Source organism: Manacus vitellinus, unplaced genomic scaffold, assembly GCF_001715985.3.
Source record: "Manacus vitellinus isolate BGI_N305 unplaced genomic scaffold, ASM171598v3 scaffold_0_pilon, whole genome shotgun sequence".
NCBI classification, from domain to species: domain Eukaryota; kingdom Metazoa; phylum Chordata; class Aves; order Passeriformes; family Pipridae; genus Manacus; species Manacus vitellinus.
The window spans coordinates 32871897-32889017 of record NW_021938789.1 but is presented as its reverse complement, the minus strand read 5'-3'; the positions used below and the strand labels follow the sequence as shown (position 1 = coordinate 32889017).

General features: G+C 36.0%; 1 protein-coding gene across 1 annotated transcript in view; it reads right to left on the bottom strand.

The window, feature by feature from the left end:
* SH3RF1 (SH3 domain containing ring finger 1) overlaps positions 1–17121 on the bottom strand; it is an 84297-nt gene that overhangs the window by 33445 nt on the left and 33731 nt on the right. The gene's annotated exons all lie outside the window — the stretch shown is intronic.

Genomic DNA, 17121 nt, shown 5'->3' with positions numbered 1-17121 from the left:
CTCACTAAACTTAAACATTAAAAAAAACCCCAAACCAAAACAAACAAACTGGAAAGCAACCTGACCACTTGAGAGATCTGACAGAAAAAATGCTGCAAAAAAATACAGCACTAGAATAAAAAATTTGCTACAAGACCTTGAAGGCATTTTTCCTGCCTGACTTTCTTCTCTTCCTTACCTTATTTACTTCATGGGCAGAGAATGCTAAGGATGAGGACATAACAGAGGTGTTTTCCAGCTTGAAAAACAAATCTCACTTTATTAAAGGTGAGAAATTTCATCCTGGAGCAAGTCCTTTAGTTCAATTATTTATTTAAATCCACGGCTAAAAAGAATTACTGGAAAATATCTGTTGAAGGTGTGTTATCGTTGGGTTTCTTGATTCCTCCATAATATCTGAAAACTATAGGTCATTGGTGCTGCTCTTGAATGCATGTCAGAATGCTTACAATTTAATACTGTCACCCTCCCTTATATACATGGCAAGTATTATTTTTCAGCTGCTCAGCCTGTGCCTCCAAATTTTGCAAGAGTGAGCCATAAAACTCTACAACTCTAGAGTTAGGGATGCTGCCTTCAGAACTCTCTTTTCTCTCCAACTTTAAATAAAAGTTTGGGTGCTCACCTCCTTAATGATATGAACAGCAGTAACCTGCATTACTAATACAGTCTTTCCAAAGCAAAGGTAGCATTTATAGTCACATAGAGCATGGTATTTCACATCTGTGATGCCAACCTTTATGGAAAAGGCAAATTTTAATGAAATTCAATGTTGGCAATCCTATTCACCAAATCTACTCCATGGTATGTCTCTCCTCTCAAGTCCTCTAACAGCTCAAATTGTAAACTGGAATTCCATTTGCAATATGCCATGAGGTACATACCCAATGCAAGGAAATTCTCAGAAGGAATTATCACTTTGAGTCTGTCCCATTGGGCAGAGAGTTGATAATTCATTTCACATTTAACACTTAAAATTTTATCTTTCAATATAATCGAATTTGTTTGGACAAGTTTATTTTTTGTGCAAGTATATTAATAATGTCTCAAATGGATACATTACATCTCAAAAATTACCTTATTTAATGATTTTTTAATATAAAAAGAGTCAAAGGTGTACATAGGTACACTGGAGTATGATTTACATATGAATACAGGAAAATAACAGATCATTCTATTGCATCCAGGATCGGTATGAAAAATATTATATTAGTAGGATTCATGCAATTGTTCACAATTGGTGATCTTCAGACTGAAGTAAACAATATTTTTCTTCATGATTACGCTTAATTGCATCAGTGCACAATGTGTACACCACTGGCATGCTCTGTACAATCCTGGATAGGGAAAAAACCATCAACTAGAGAATTTGTGGGCCTCAACTGTCTGAGAGGAAAATTAATGGTCACAATAGAAGAACTAAAAAATATTATACATATGTATTTTTCAGTCTTATGTGCTCTCTGCAGAGTAAACAGACACAATGAAGGAAGCGGTCAGTGTAGATGGAGTAAGAACAAAGTCCAGAGAGAGAACTCTCGGGGAGAGGAAGCAAAAAGAAACACCTCCAAACAAGAGAGGACACACTGTTTGCTTAACCCTTTCCATCACAACAACAAACAAGGAAACAAAAATTACAGCCCTTCAGTGATTACGAGTCAAGAAATACTTGGTAGAAAGAGGGCCTCAAGCGATTATGGCTAGTCCAGGACATACACATCTCTCTTGCACCAGAAGTAATAGATGACTTTTCCCAGGAATCACCTCATTGTCCAGGGATATATCTTTCTGTGTCCCCATAGTGAGGAATAACTTTTAGATTAGCTCTGTGTATAAAGTACAGTTGGAAAAAAAGTATTTTTAAAAATGAAACACATCAAAACAAATCAGAAGTGCCAGCTAAGTAGATCATGTCAAAGTGATCAGACTCATCAATTAGTCATCATTTAATTGTTAGAACTCAATATTGCATTTATGAAGTTTATCACAAAGCCTTTCATGAACAATTCTGCATTCAAATGTACAAACATCTGTTTATGTTTTATAGGAAGTTCCTTTCCCAGTGTATAGGTTGAGTTTCTGCAAAGCCTGTTTCCCACGTTAAATAGAAATGGTTCCAGTCCATAATTTCTAACAGAACAAAGTTCAACAAAACACACAGCTCTCAGTTGGCCTGCCAGGGATTAAAGAGAAACAGTTAAATGACTCACAAGAGAAGTGAATGCCTTTTCCTTCTGTTCCAGGGGAAGGATGACGTGAGAAGAAGCGGGTGCAATGGAGAGCACCGTTCTCAGGGGTTCAGTATCAAGAGCCCTCAAGCACCATGTTCACATTCCTCCTCATCTGAGCAACCTGGGAGCTGCGGCTCATGGCCAGTGCCTTTGGGCCCTTGAGCTCAGCAGCCTTAGGCAGCTCCAGCCCCCCCTCTGCCCCCCGGCTGTTCACCAGGAGAGATGGCCATGAGGATACAACGAGCTGGAGTTTACATTTCACTCTGTGTCTCTCACTTGGCTAAACATGAAAGGAAGGCTTTGGAGAAAAACTTTGCAGCCTACCCTTAGGTTTACAGCTGCCACTTACCCTGCCAGCAACAACAACAACAGCAAAAACCCAGACAAAAACCATTTTAGGAAATTAAAATATAAAACTCAGACTCCACAAAAAAATAGGTTTCTTAGAATTATTTCCTTAGTCCTTATGCAAAATCTTTATGCAAAAATATCTGAACTTCTAATGATACTGCATTATACAAATAATTTAAATTAATTTTTAGCTAAGGCATGGATATACATACATTTCACATGCCAGATTCCTTTAAAGAAAATAATATATGATGACATCAAAACAAGTGGCTTAACAAGAATATGAAAAAATGCATATGCATTCATATATATGAGGCTCAAGTTCCTCAAATTTCTTCTCCTAACCCAGATATTTTGTCTCAGAAACTTAAAGAACTCACAGTTTTGCTCTTTGGGTTTATACTTTGTTTTCAGTCACCTTATTTCAAACTCTACTTTACTTTTTTAATGGACAATATGCAACTGTATGTATTTTTCATAAGCTTAAGCCAAGAGAAACTCATGCCTGCACTGAAACACAAGAGATTTCCTTTAAAAAGGAGTTTCAGTGGCAGAAGCCCAAATGTAAATACGCTTACACTGGCATAAAACAGTGTTCATTCTATAACTTATTGCACTTGGAGAACCAGCATAAACTAAAGTAGCAAAAATAGTAAAACCACTCTAAGAAATTATTGGAAGAGATACTGGGACATCTGTATCTCTGTTTCCTTCCAAGCCTCCCCAGACACGGTGCTGCCGGTTGTCACTTTTCCAAGCAAGCAAGGCATTCCCTGTTCTCTGGCTGCAAGACTGGGAAATGGCCTGGGCTTTCCTGTGAGCAAGTTGAATTTACCCAGAATATCTGTGCTGCTTTCATCTGTCTGAGGTTCTTAGACACTGAGTGTCTTCAAGAGGCCAGGAAATCCTCTTTTTATAGAAGTACTTTTTATGTTAGTAGTAAGACAGACAAAAACAGCTTTCTGAAACTGTCTACATGGACAACAAAACCTCTATCAACCTCCAAAACAAGTCAGCCTCAGCAGCAATTTCTAGGTCTACCTTTCTTTACAGAAAATCTAAAAACTGGAAGTTACTATCATTTTAATCCACGTTGTGAGAGGATCTTTAATAACCATCAGTTATTCGCAGTTTTCTTACAAGGAAAATCGTAAAATTGGTTTTTCTTCACTTACATTTTTATTTTCTTTCCATGCAGTTCCTAAATCAAACCAGTCACACTAATAATCAGGACAAGACAAGAAACAATCACAAAAATTCAATTACATAGCAATTGAAAGCGCAGTAAGTCTAGTGCTACAGAGGTACTTTTTCAGTCAGCTCTTTCCCCCCCTCCAAAAGAACCAGTATTGTAAGACATACTTGATTGCCAGTGAAATCTGCCTTTATATAAGGAATGGAGTTTGTTAATATGCTGCAGCCAAAGCTTGTTTGCAAGGCAGATTTGGATCAAGTGAGTTCTTTACGTGTACATTCTCCAGTAGGTACAGGTATACCCAAGATTTCCTCTTCAGACTCCTAGTCATTCAAATCTTTTAAAGGACAATATTGTTTCTTTTAATCTTCTAATCTATTCTCTTTCATATTATCGCCTTCTTGACTCAAATCTTTCAAATGCATCCTTTCTATTTTTTTTTTTAATGTGTATATTTGCTTTCTTGCCTTCTTTGGCCTTCATTAAGCTGTCCAGTCCTGCATGCAAGAACATCCCTTTTTGCATCTATATTTTTTTCACATCTCTTTCATCTCACTGGCTCAAATAACTATTTTCAAGTCTTAATTTAAGGCCACCTGATCTGTGCGGTTCAGTTTTCTTTGTTTCAGCCTCCTTTGTTCTCTCTGTACTTGCATTTAAATTTTCACATCGAGACAGAGCTTATGAGAATATTTCACTGAAGACCTTCTGAAACTGCTTATATTAAAAGATGAGTTTCCTTAAGTAGGATTTCCTTTTAAAGGAAGAAAATGTGCTCCCTCTGTTAAGATACAGGTATATTGGACCTGAACAAACTAAATATTCAGCTTTGCAGAACAGACCAACCTATATTTGAAACTAAGTCTCCCTGGTTCTTATCGAGTTCCAGAACACAAAGTGTCTCCACAATCCAAGAAGAATGTTAAAAGCTGCCTCCTTTCATTTACTTTTCTCATCTAAGGAACGATACAAAAAAGGTCAGATTTGTGCAAAGAAAGGCTAATGAGCATTTTTAATGTGTATCTGACAGTAAATTGTTAGTGGAATCAATTTTAGATACTGCTGCCATCAGAAGTATCTTAGAAGACTGCTGAGGTCATCAGTGCAAATGAAATTATTTCAAGTTAAAGCATCTCTGAGGTTCCTGCTATCTGGATGATAAAAAAGTAAGATATTTTTATGTCAAGAGGCTGCATCAAGTTGCCAGTATACTGTAATGACCATAAAAACAAACCTTTGGTATCATCTAATATGAATTACTATCACTTGACTGAATACAGTAAACTAGTAGTTTTTTATATATTAGTTCACTAGATGAAGGAAGTGAGCAATGTTGATAAGTATATTAATTTCTACTGGTTTCTAATGATACAGTTCTACTAAACCTCATTTTTCTCTGCACACAAAGCATGTGTGCAGCGACTTTGACTTAAGTCAAACATTTGACTTAAAAGAGTAAAAAATTTGAAGTTGTTTTGAAATTCCATATTCAAGTATGGTTATTCACAGATTGGTACAGCTTTTGATTTTAATAAAAGTAGAACATGAGCATTGAGAGGAAACTAGCTAGCCAGGTTAGTCTGATTAAAGAGATCATGTTTGAAACCCATCTGTGTGTAACTTATCCATGACCTACATAACAATCATCATTTTGAAGAAAGACTTCTTTAGGAAAAATATCAGGGTGCAGGATAAAAAACATGATCAAGTCAACACTTTTGTTATACTTTTGGAAAAGCTGAATAACTGTAATCAGTAAAAATTTTAGGATCTTGACAAATGAAGAAATGGGATTATATTTTTACTACTACTTAATTCAACCAAAGTTAAAAATTCTTCAGATCTGCAAAACTTCTCTGCTGGTAGCTAACTATTACAGAATATGGTAAATTTTCTCTAATGTTTGCACATGATAAGTAACACCAGTACTAGCTGTAGATGTAATAGTGTGTGAAATACCTCAGTAGTCTTTATTAATTTTCAAGGCTTCAGCCACCTAATGCAGGTTGACATGCTCAGTGCTCCTAGAGCTCTTTGCATGTCTCTTTTGAGGACTTTATCAGTTAACTTTGTTCTCAGGAACCTGCAGAAGAATTTCACAGCGCAGTCTCAGAGAAACCTATATTTTACAGCAGAAGAGTAGCTCCTTTAATCATGTAAGCAGTTTTTATGTGTTCTTTTGAGGTAAACTATCAATGACCTACTTAAAGTAGTCATTTTAATCAAGTCCTTTTTGCTTCCTCTGTCTTAACAGCTTTCAGAAGAAAACATTTTGGCATTTTTTTGTGTCTGATGTTAAGAAATAAACATAAGGTTGTTTAATATAAGCATGAGCAACTCCCACAAAGTTGTTTTGAAATTAAAAGCTGGAATACAGAAGAATGAAAGGAATTTAAAAATGTTGCCTTAAGGCCTAAGCAATCAGATTAAGAATATGTAAGGTTAGAAAGGGACAGTTACAAAGCTTTCCAAAGGCACTTTGCCCAGTCCCTTTCTGTGTAACACCTGTCTTTGTAAAAACTTTTTCTCAAAAGAAAAAATTAGTGTCTTCAGAATGCTGCCTTCTTTTCTTTGCCTATCCAAAATACAAAGCTCTCAGCTACTTGCTCTCCCAAGGTTTGTTAAGTAAAGAAAAGTCCAAACACTTTCCACTGAACTAAGCTCTCAAACTAACAAAACAAGTAAGTAAAAATAGGAAAAAGGAGAAGAAAATAATTATATCCTGCACACAGTGTGTCTCCAAATATTTTACCTGTATGCACTTGACAGGTACAAGATTGCTTCTTCCCACGAGCAAACAAAATGAAGAGTGAGGAAACTGCTCTGTGTAGGAAAAACTGAGGAGGTAACTTTCAAGATGTAGAAGAGAATTCAGGTCTGTATTCCCACTGATTTGCATATCAAACAATTCCAAGTGTTTAAACACCTTTTGATTAATTGTTTACTACAAAACCTTTTGCTTTGAAAAACCCCAGATCCTTGTAAGAATCTAAACAAAACCTTAAAGTGTGCACTACGTTGAGCTAGGATGTTTACATAAAATAGCTTTTTCCAAAAGCAATGATTTCTTTAAAGATTTGCTCTTACAAGCTCTTCTACCAACATCACTGGTCAAAGTGGAAGTGCCACTATCCCCATAGTTTTCTCTTGGTATGTTAGGACTCATGAGCATTTGATGTCTCCATCAAACTGTTAATTTTTCTTGTCCCAGTGCCACTGTACAGCAGCGCGCATCTCCTAATCTCTCACCTCAAGTTAATATGCAGCATTAAGTTCATTTCACTTAAACTCTTCTAGCAGTGTATTTTCCAAAGCATTCTCCTTTCATCTGTGGGGTCTGAGACAAGAATACTCAAAGAAAAGGAAAAAGAAAGACACCCACCTCTCTCAGTAAGCATACATCTAAAACTGTGAGACTGAGTAGTGGGACTTATTAGTCCTACTCGGAACTGCCACAAACTTCTGAACATCCCTGAAGAAGTTTCAGTGTAGGGTGGGATGTCAGAGTATATCTAGTGTCCTCAATCATATCCAGTTTCTCACCATTAAAACCCCCGTGAATATCCAAAGTTACAAAGGTAGGTAATAATGAGTGCTTTGGAAAGTTTGTTGTTTCAAACTCCTCTACCCCTGTAAGTGCAGAAAATTACCTCATAGTTATTAACTTCATCTTTTTTAAGAACAATTTGGAAAATGGAAAATAGATGCAGTAAATTAGATCCACTAATGCACTTCTATTTTTCTAGCCAGCTTGAAAAAAGTGACTTATCTTTATAATGGTAAGACAAAGTCTTTTTTTTGGGGGGGGAGAGGAGGGAATTGAGGGCAAGGAGAGGGGAGAAGAAGGAAAGCGAATCAGAAAAATGTAGCAAGAAAAGAAGCAAACAAATTAAAAAATATCACAAGGGGTAAAGTATATAAAGGTCAAGAGCCTGAAAAATACCCGGCAAAAGGCTTTGAAACAGTATGTTTCAAGTACTTTTCTAAAATACGTATTCCCCTGAGACTCAGAGTACAAAACTATTTGACTGTTTAAAATACCTAATTGTTAGATGGTACTTCTGTGTCTATCAAGAAGCTTCATTTTGCCTAGTTATCCAGTAAATGCCTTTCATAACTATTCACTCCCTATCCAAAATCTGTTATGAGAAGTGTAACAACTTTCCTGTGCCAAGAGTTTCTTACATACCATTTGCTTTTTTTGCTTGTTTATTATATGAACATAAAATCACAAAGCAATAACTACAGAAGAGGAAAAAAAAGTCCTCTGAACACTAGCAAAATACAGACCACATTTGAGTGTTAAATTCTGTGCCTAAATTCATTCTTACCTGACTGTTACGCAGCTCTCCTTTTCACTCTTCATTATGGTTTCCACATAAACTGGAAATTACACATCTTTGGCACACTTTTGCTGCTGCCTAAATTCATACTGACCCTTCTGATACAGTGATCTAGAATTAACTTTCCCTGTCTAAAGCCATATATGCAATTGCTTAAACAGCCAAACAATTAAACAAGCAAGATGTGTGCCATTCGTACCCCTAAGCCCAGAACAAACAGAAATTTTCATATAAGCTCAGAATACTCTTCTTTCCCATTGGCTCAATGGGAGACAGCAAGAGAAGCCACAGGCCTTTGTATACCCTTACACAAATAAAGAATCAATAACTGCAACTGTTATCATTCCAAATCTGCCCTACTAACTGAACTGCCATCTAACCTTATAACAACTTCTATCAGTCATCAGAAAGAAAAAAAAAATCACCAAAACACGCACAAAACAACATCTTGCTGTAATCTAACCAGTCAGTGGGGCAGACATACATGACAGCTGGTGAGATTTCTGCACCATATGTAGTAGTTAAAGATATAGGGATACAGTCAACAGCAATCTCAGAGAAAGGAACCACCTTGCAATGCTTACAAACATCTCCCTTCTTTGGTTTAATACAGTCTCTTTTTTTAAAAATATATTAACACAAAACCTCACCACATTAGAAAGAAATAAAAGGGAATCTACATAAACCCATAGGGCATTGTTAACACCTAGAAAAGATTCTATGATTATGGCATTAATGCCATACTACTGGGCTGTGCTATGCTGGAGTAGCGGTAACAAATTGAACTATGTATGTTGTCTGCCAGTCTTTTCATGGTCAATCAGAATACATGACCTTTCATTTTTTGCATTAAACATAAGCCATCAATGTTGGAAAAGTAGATCTATTTTACTGACCACATATAAAATTCTTTAACAAATCTGAACTTTCTAACATCCTTTTACAAATCACTTTACAAAACACATTCTGGTTGCTCACTTTAAAAAAAGAAAGGTTAATCTACTTAGTGCAAAAGATTGAAATATTTGGTTTCTTAATGAAGCACTGGAACACAGATGGCCTCCCTCCTTCAGGGAGCTGATATTTTAACGCAAGTATCAAAAGTTCCAAAGGCTTTATCAACAGTGTAAAAATTTAAAAGTAATGCTCTGTATTGTTCTAAAGGTTTTTTACCTTTTGAAAATTAATATAAACAACCTTCCCTCAATGTGATGTGCAAATGAGTATGTTTACTTGTTGCACCAACAAAAGGTGAGGGAATTCCAGGCTAGAAGACAGATTGAAAAAAAAATTAAAAGAATAAATGAGAAATGAGATTGCCAAAAGCAAAATTTTACTGAGCTTTGAAGGTGAGGAGTTTGAACATGATACAGAAGGAGCAAAGTGAACAAATGACTCTCAATGAGGGAGTGACTAGGTGAGATTACTCCTGGTGAGATCAGCATGAAGAAATGTTCCTTTAATCTCTCAAATACTTTGCTACCAAAAATTAGGCAATGGGAAAACACAGAGTTGCAAATTAAGAGGTTGCTGCATTTTTTGATGAAAATCTATCAAGGTTGACAAGCATGACTTTTTAGCTGAGCATGCCTTGCTTTCCACTATGATCAAGTGTTACTTTGTTCCCAACCAAAACTCTGCAAGCTCTAAAATTAAAATGGCCCTGTTAATGATAGTCAAAAAACAGAGTAACCACAGACATCTCTCCTGTCTGAATTTGATTTTAAAAACCTGAGATAGCATCTGACATTCCACTATCTGCTGAGAGAGTGCTTTTATTTTTATTTACTGTCACTTCCACTATTTTGTAAATGCTCAGGTGCTTATTCAGCCTTCTGAATGAACACATCACCGTCACACATCCTTCTCAGGTATTCCCTGCAAACTCTTGTTGCCAGAATCTGGAGGCACTTTTGCTAAGCTTGATTTGGCAGTGGTATCATTTCTTCTTTCTCTTGAAATCCACTCACTCCCTTGAAATTCTTTTGGAATCAATTTGATTCCTTTAATATCCCAACTTCATCAGCTCCTTGCCTATTGCAGAAAAGAGGCTAATTTTAGTTGTCACTGTAGCATACGCAAATATACATCCACTGCATGCACAGAGTAAATGACAAACCCTATTTGCTATTTATTTCTGTTTATCCTTTAAAATTTTCATGCCTCAAAGCTTCCTAAAATATATTTTTTTCCCAAACATTTTTATGGTACTCTACTTAAAGCAGCTGGTCGGCCTTTTTAGAAGGCGACTAATCCTAGCTGAAATTATTCATTTTTTTGCAAGATAAATGTTCCTTTATGCTCTTTACTATAACAAAAGAGCTGAGTGAGCCAGATGAATGCTACATTAACATTTTTCTCTTGCGCAGTGACAAGCTAGAGTTTGCACCTCCCGCTTATTTCATCCAGTCTGTAGACAAATAGCCTGGAGCAAATGAGCCTTCTGCTCAGTTTAGTACTACTAGAACAGGCTTGAACACATAATGCCTACAGAAAGCATTATGTTTCACATTTCAAACTGTTCAAATGAATCTGTTTTAGCATTAAAGTATTAGTACATAAAACAAAACCGATTTGCCTGTCTTGAGTTGTCAGGTCTGAAACTGGCACATAGCTTTGCATCAGTACACTTCTATCTGCTGTCACTGTACCTTTACAAGACCTTTGCTTTTGTTACCTTAATCCCATATCCAAATGTTCAGGGTTTCTCAATGCCTCCAGTGTCCCCCATCCCCACTTCCACCCTCTCTGTGCTTCCTTTCTGCACAAGTGAGGAGCTCCCCACTTGGCTGGCCTAGACTTTCTGCAAGCCTACCCTATAAAAATGAATGGGCTCTTCAGGGGCCCAACATTACAAATTTCCAGCAATATGTGACTACTTCTTTGTACAGCAGAGCAGAAAACCATATCCCATGTTTTTATTTTAATTAGCTCCTTATTCCATTAAGCATTGCCACTGGTTTTACACGGCAGCTAGTAATGAAGAAAGATGACAAACTCAGTTACTCCAGCTTCTCCCAAGTTGCCCAACTCTAGACTGTCCTTCACTGTACAAGAGTGCTTAATTTTTACAAAAACTATCAACTCAAATGAAACAAAATCTCTCATTATTGTAACTCCATCATGGGAAGCAGGGAGAATTGCATAAGCAGTACACGAAGTAGAACTAGTAGACCTTTCCTGTCAGGATAGACAGGAAAGGATTTTCCATTTTGCTTTTAAATGCAGTTGTTTCTCCAAAAGGTTTGTTGTGTTTTTAAGCATGACAGGTGAACAAGGGTTAGAAATGCTGGGCAATAAGCTTACACTGAAAGGATAATAACCTGTTCACCCTTCAGTCTTTTAGTGCAGAAAAAGTACCAGAACGTGGGTCCAAGGAGGTCTAATCAGTCTGTGTTTGCTTACACCACTTCTGCTCCTCTAGTCCACTTGCACTTTATTATTAGTTGGTTACAACAATTTGAACAGATTTCACTGTGACATAGAAACTAGAAGCATTTAACCTACTTAAATGAATGGTCTTTCAGCAACTGTGTTTGTGTTCACTGTGGAAAGAAGAGGAAATTAGAAACTAACAAGTTGATCACTACTATGCTGTTGTAACACAGATTGAATCTCTCTCTTTATAGACGATTTTGTCAGGAAACCTTTCCCTATCTTTTTTTTTGTATTTGGTAGACGCTGCCTGTAAATGGTAAGCTTTGAGTCTGAAATGCATAAAGCTGCTTCTTGAAAGTAGTCCTCTATTTCAAAATACACATTCTTTCTATTTCAAGCAACAATTCAATAGCAATTCTATGTTGTGTTATGCATTTTACTAAAAGCCCTTCACCTCTCCAAATGTTATGAGAACTTTGTAGTCATTCTGTAAAACAACAAGTGAAGTATCTCTTGGACTTGCAACACAATTCACCAGTCTCTGTATCTACAAAAAACAAGTTTATACGAGAGTTGGGTTTTTTTTACTCTTAAGTATTTGGAAAAGTTAAGGAAGGTAATTTTTTTCCATTTTTCTATGACATAAACATAAACATTCTTTTATCCAATTCAAGAAAACTTATCATTTTTCTTCCTCAACAAAAAGGGATTATTTATATTTTATACTATCAACAGTCTCAGATCTGCCCCTAGTTTTCATTTATGTTCATGCCATAAATGAAAATGTATACTTCTATATAATGATTTTAATCAAATAGCTATATGTGTGAACAAGTTTAGTAAGTAGTATATTCTTGTATGTATTTTTTTTTCCATCTTGGAGCAGTCAAAGTATATGAAATTCACTACTTTTTGATGAAACTAAAATAGAAGGTGTACTCCAAGAGTGGTTTACTGTTCCAAACATTCCCTGGAATCAGAGTAGAATTCGCTCCAAGTATTACTGCTGAAAAAATACTGGCTGTGGCCACCAAGTCCTCAGCATTCAAGGTTTTTCTTCTATGGATCCATTCCCACTGCAGACTACTTGCTAATATAGACCTAGCTAAAGTTTTCCCAACCTAAAGAAGTTTTTAGTCCTCTGATTGTAAAATGGTATACATGCCATGATCTCAAAGTTTTCTTTAAAATAATTTAAGCAGTTCTCACTCCAGACCGGTTAATCTCATTGAAAGTTAATTCCATACTATTCTCCCACTGCACAGGGGCCTTCCTGCCTTTGAGACTCCATAATAAGCAAATTAATAACCATCTACTTACATTAACAGGGAATGCACAGAATAATTATGTTCCATAAATAAATTCTCAAGAACAACTTACAAGAAGTACAACTTTCTCATTTAGATAAAAAGTATTTTAATTATGTGGTTCAATCATAATGCATTATTATGGGAAAGCACTGCTCTGGAGCCAAGAGTTAAGAATCAGATAGGATAATGAAAGACTGATGGCTTTTAATTCTCTCTCAACTATTCATGCTACTAAACTGGTTGAGATATATTTGGAAAGCAGAATTTAAAAATCCTGCTTCAGAGTTCTCTGACCCAGACTCCACTAAGGCCTAATAGAAGACAACTCCTCGAGCAGGACTCGCAAACAAACTGAAGCTCCACCCCTCTTTGTCACCTTGGTAGGACAGCCTGCACTCTACAGCCCACAGCTAATGAGTTGTTTCATCTCAGCTCTTGTGTGAGACTGTAGTTTATTTATATAGAATCAAACTGATCAACTGAATAAAAGGCCCTGAATATATATATTCATGTAGGTACAAAACTTGCATGTGGTAAAACAACGCTGATATTAGGCCAATGTTCCTGTCATCGTTGCACGCATTCATCCTGAAAGGTAAATACTCTTCAACCCATCAACTTGAGCTCCAAGCGAAACAAATTATCGGGCAAGCAACACCCCCACCCATGTTTCTCCTAACTACCCTTCCTGACAAGTTTTCTTGACATTCCAATTTTTCTTTCTCCAGTTTTCACTCAGCTCTGTTCTCTCTTTTTAGGATGGATGAGGTTTAGGATTTGATGTGATCCCAGACACAGTTTTGGAAAATATAGTGTAGAAATGCTGATGTACATAATGATATTCTGTTCAAAATTTGCTGCCTTCAACAGAGCTGACTTTTAAGTCTGTCCCTGCACTGCCTGAAAGCCTGTATTTAAGGTTGTTTCTAAAGACCCCATTAAGCCTGTGATGCAGAAGAACACTTTTACCAGAAAGGCATAAAGTCTTAAACTGAAAACATTGATAGACTAACAATTTATCTCTTCCATTATTTGGTTTTCACTGGCTTACCATGCTACAAAGATTTAGATGCTTCTTAATGCACTCGTGTATTCACAGTAACTTCAGTCCGTTATTTACTATCATTCTTCTGATTCTGAAAAGCTGTCACTTGCATTAATATTGCTATTCCTTCATTCTGGCACTTGTTATATGAAACTATTTTTGCTACTTTTTTTAAGCTTTGGGGAAGTAGTCCTTTTGAATCACCAAACACATCCACCAGGTGTTGCTTACACTGAACATAATTCACTATTTTTCTAAGCAAGTAATACTTTGTCTTGAACTTCATTATGACAGCCCAAAGTTACTGAATTCCTGGACTAGGAAATTATACTTCAATCGTAATTTTTGAGTTTCAATACTTTATATAAATTAAAATATCCATATTTTAGAAACTAACATTATATTAATACAAGCTGCATAAGATCTTCAAAATAAGACTAACATATGGAAGAATTTCAGTTTGAGACACTTCTTCCTTGACAACACATTAAAAGCTTAAGGAGTAATTAATTTTTTCCTTTTCTAAGCTTTTTAAAAATTTTATTTAAAGACTTGACAACTAATTACCTATAATCCTTCTCTTTGCTGTCTTCTTCTTCCAATACTACTTAAGCTCCTCTCACATTGATTAACTTTAAGTACAAAGTTACACTGATCCTATTTCATCATCTCTATTAGTTATGAATCCTGGATGACAGGATAAATAAAATATATATAAATATATAGAGCCTGCAAAGGGCTATTCCTAAATGCATTAACAATACATCAACATGTTGTTTACAGCTACCTGCAGGTACCTTCAGTTAAAAACATATATTTCCAGCATCTTCTATACTGGAAGCAAACTCTGAGAAGGCATGCAGAAATCTGGGATTTGCCAAATCAGACTGGTTACATTAATGTGGCAAACCACATACTCACATGTGCCTTTAAAAGTTTTGTCTCCTCTACAAGCAACTCAAATCTTCCCTATTAATAGACTGGTCTGAAGTTTTCTCTGGATTTCTAAACAGTCCTTACATAATTTAGGAAGAAAAGGCCAAAGGAATAACTTTCTGTGATAATGATTGTAACAGGAATTGTAAGAAAATTTCCACTTTTTTTCAGTTTTGTGGATGCAACCTGCAACTTTGCAGACTGAGAAGGAAATCTAAACGTAAAAAAGAAGCCATGAATTCTCTATTTAAACACAACTTAAAATGCAAGAACAAGGCTACTACAGTTCTTTTTCCAAAATATCAATTAAAATATAAAGAAACAGAAGAAATTTCCTTAATAGTATGTTGATTATCTATCAGAAATTCTTGGCAATGTTAAAAAAATTAGGAATACATAAGGTCTATAAAGAAAAAATACCTAAAATAATGTCCCAAACTTGTCTTGTACTTACATTTTTGGGGAACACCAAGAAAAGGCTCTTGTAGCACATATCAGGGCACTTTCCTTGTAATATGGTTAGATGTCAGTGTGATCATTCTGCAGTTCAAACAGAATTCTACCCTTCAGAAAAATTTGGTATGACACCATGTTGCTTCTAAGTATTCTCTGTGTGAGTGCACACACTTCTGCAAACCTCATTTATCATCAGACAAAATACATTGCAAATTTATTACATTGCCTAAAGGAAATAAAACCTATTATCTCATTATTCAAGTGTTCAAATTTAATTTCCTTTCAGTTTTTAAGTCTACATTAGCAGCTTATATTTAGTTTAAACTTCCAGACAAACAGTAAATAATTAGCTCACATAAGCAAGAGAGTATCTCCAGTGCTCATTGCATCACACCGTTTTTGTACTTCCCAAGCTTTCAGCTGGGAGTGCTTAATACATCTTCCTGTTTGTTTTTGCAGAGCTATACTGCTTAATAGCTCATGTCAAACATAAGGTTTGACAGCTGGATTTTCCAATTAAATCATTTAAATGTTAAGACAGGTTAGATATTGCCTCTCCTCTTCCTTGCTTAAATAAATAATTTAAAAAAAACCCCAGGCATTTCTAGGAATGTTCTTAAATTGTTTGATGCAGGTAAACAAAGAACTGTCTTACATTGCCTTTGCAAATACACCACTAACCAGTTACAAGTAAAAGCTTCTCCAGATGTGTAAAACATAGTACAGCTTGGTTTGCTAAATTCTCTTTGCAGCAGATGAAAGCATTCATGTGAAATGCTATTTATACACAAGAAATAATTAAAAAATATCCTTTAGCAATTCAATCCATATCTCAACACCATCCCTAAAATTAACTATACACAAATGTTTTCTGTTAAATTCAACATGAGTCTTTGAACATTGCACAGAGGAGCTTAACATAAAAACATATCAGAAAGAACTGCATTTTACGAATCAGTGTTGTCATCACTATGAATGAGCATGTATTTTAAAAGCATGTAATTGATTTTCTTTTAAAATATTAAAGACAACAATAAAAAAAGCCACACATACTTTGGAAACTTGTTCTCAACAGCAATTGTTATTGTTAACATCTGCTCTAAACATGAGCTAGAATATAAACCTTAATAATGTGCATGAAAATTCCAAGATCCGATATGACTTTACAAAAAAAAATCCGATTTGTATGAAATGTTCCATGTCTGTTGTGCAGCCAAAGGCAATTTTTAGCTTGGTTACATTTGAAAAGGAATCCCTGCGGTCTTGGCCAGCTCCACTCCTCTCTCTATCAAGCTGCATTAAAACAAGCAAGCACATAAAAAGGCAGAGTGCCACATTAGTGCCATCCTCTGCTTGGTTCTATGTGCTGCTGGCTGCTCACTGAAGACATGTATAATCTGACACTAGCTACAAGTTTCCCTTTTGCAAATGGCTGGTAGGGGACACAGGAGTGATAAGAGCCACCAGCAAACCCCAAATACTTTGGGACCAGTTAACACGGAGGACATGAAGAGGCATTGCAGGTCACTGCAGTATTGGTACAGGCCTAATTCATAATCTAATGAAAATAAGCAACCTTCTTAAACAGAGAAGACTTGAAGTTGAAATGCCTTTCAAGAAAGTTACATGTGCACAAATTGGAGAAATAAGGTAGATGGTCTTTTCCTCTGCCAAAGGAAGCAAATCAGTTCTTTCCTTTGCTTGGGTTCAGTAGTTTGACTGTTGCAGCTTATCATTAGCTAATATTCAACGTATTGAACAAAGACCAATCAGCCAGTAAAGGAAAATTGCTAGAAAGCAAACATTCAGGCAGGGTACCAAGCTAACAATTACAGCATAACCACAGCTTCAGCACCATGCAAACTGAGGCAATGGG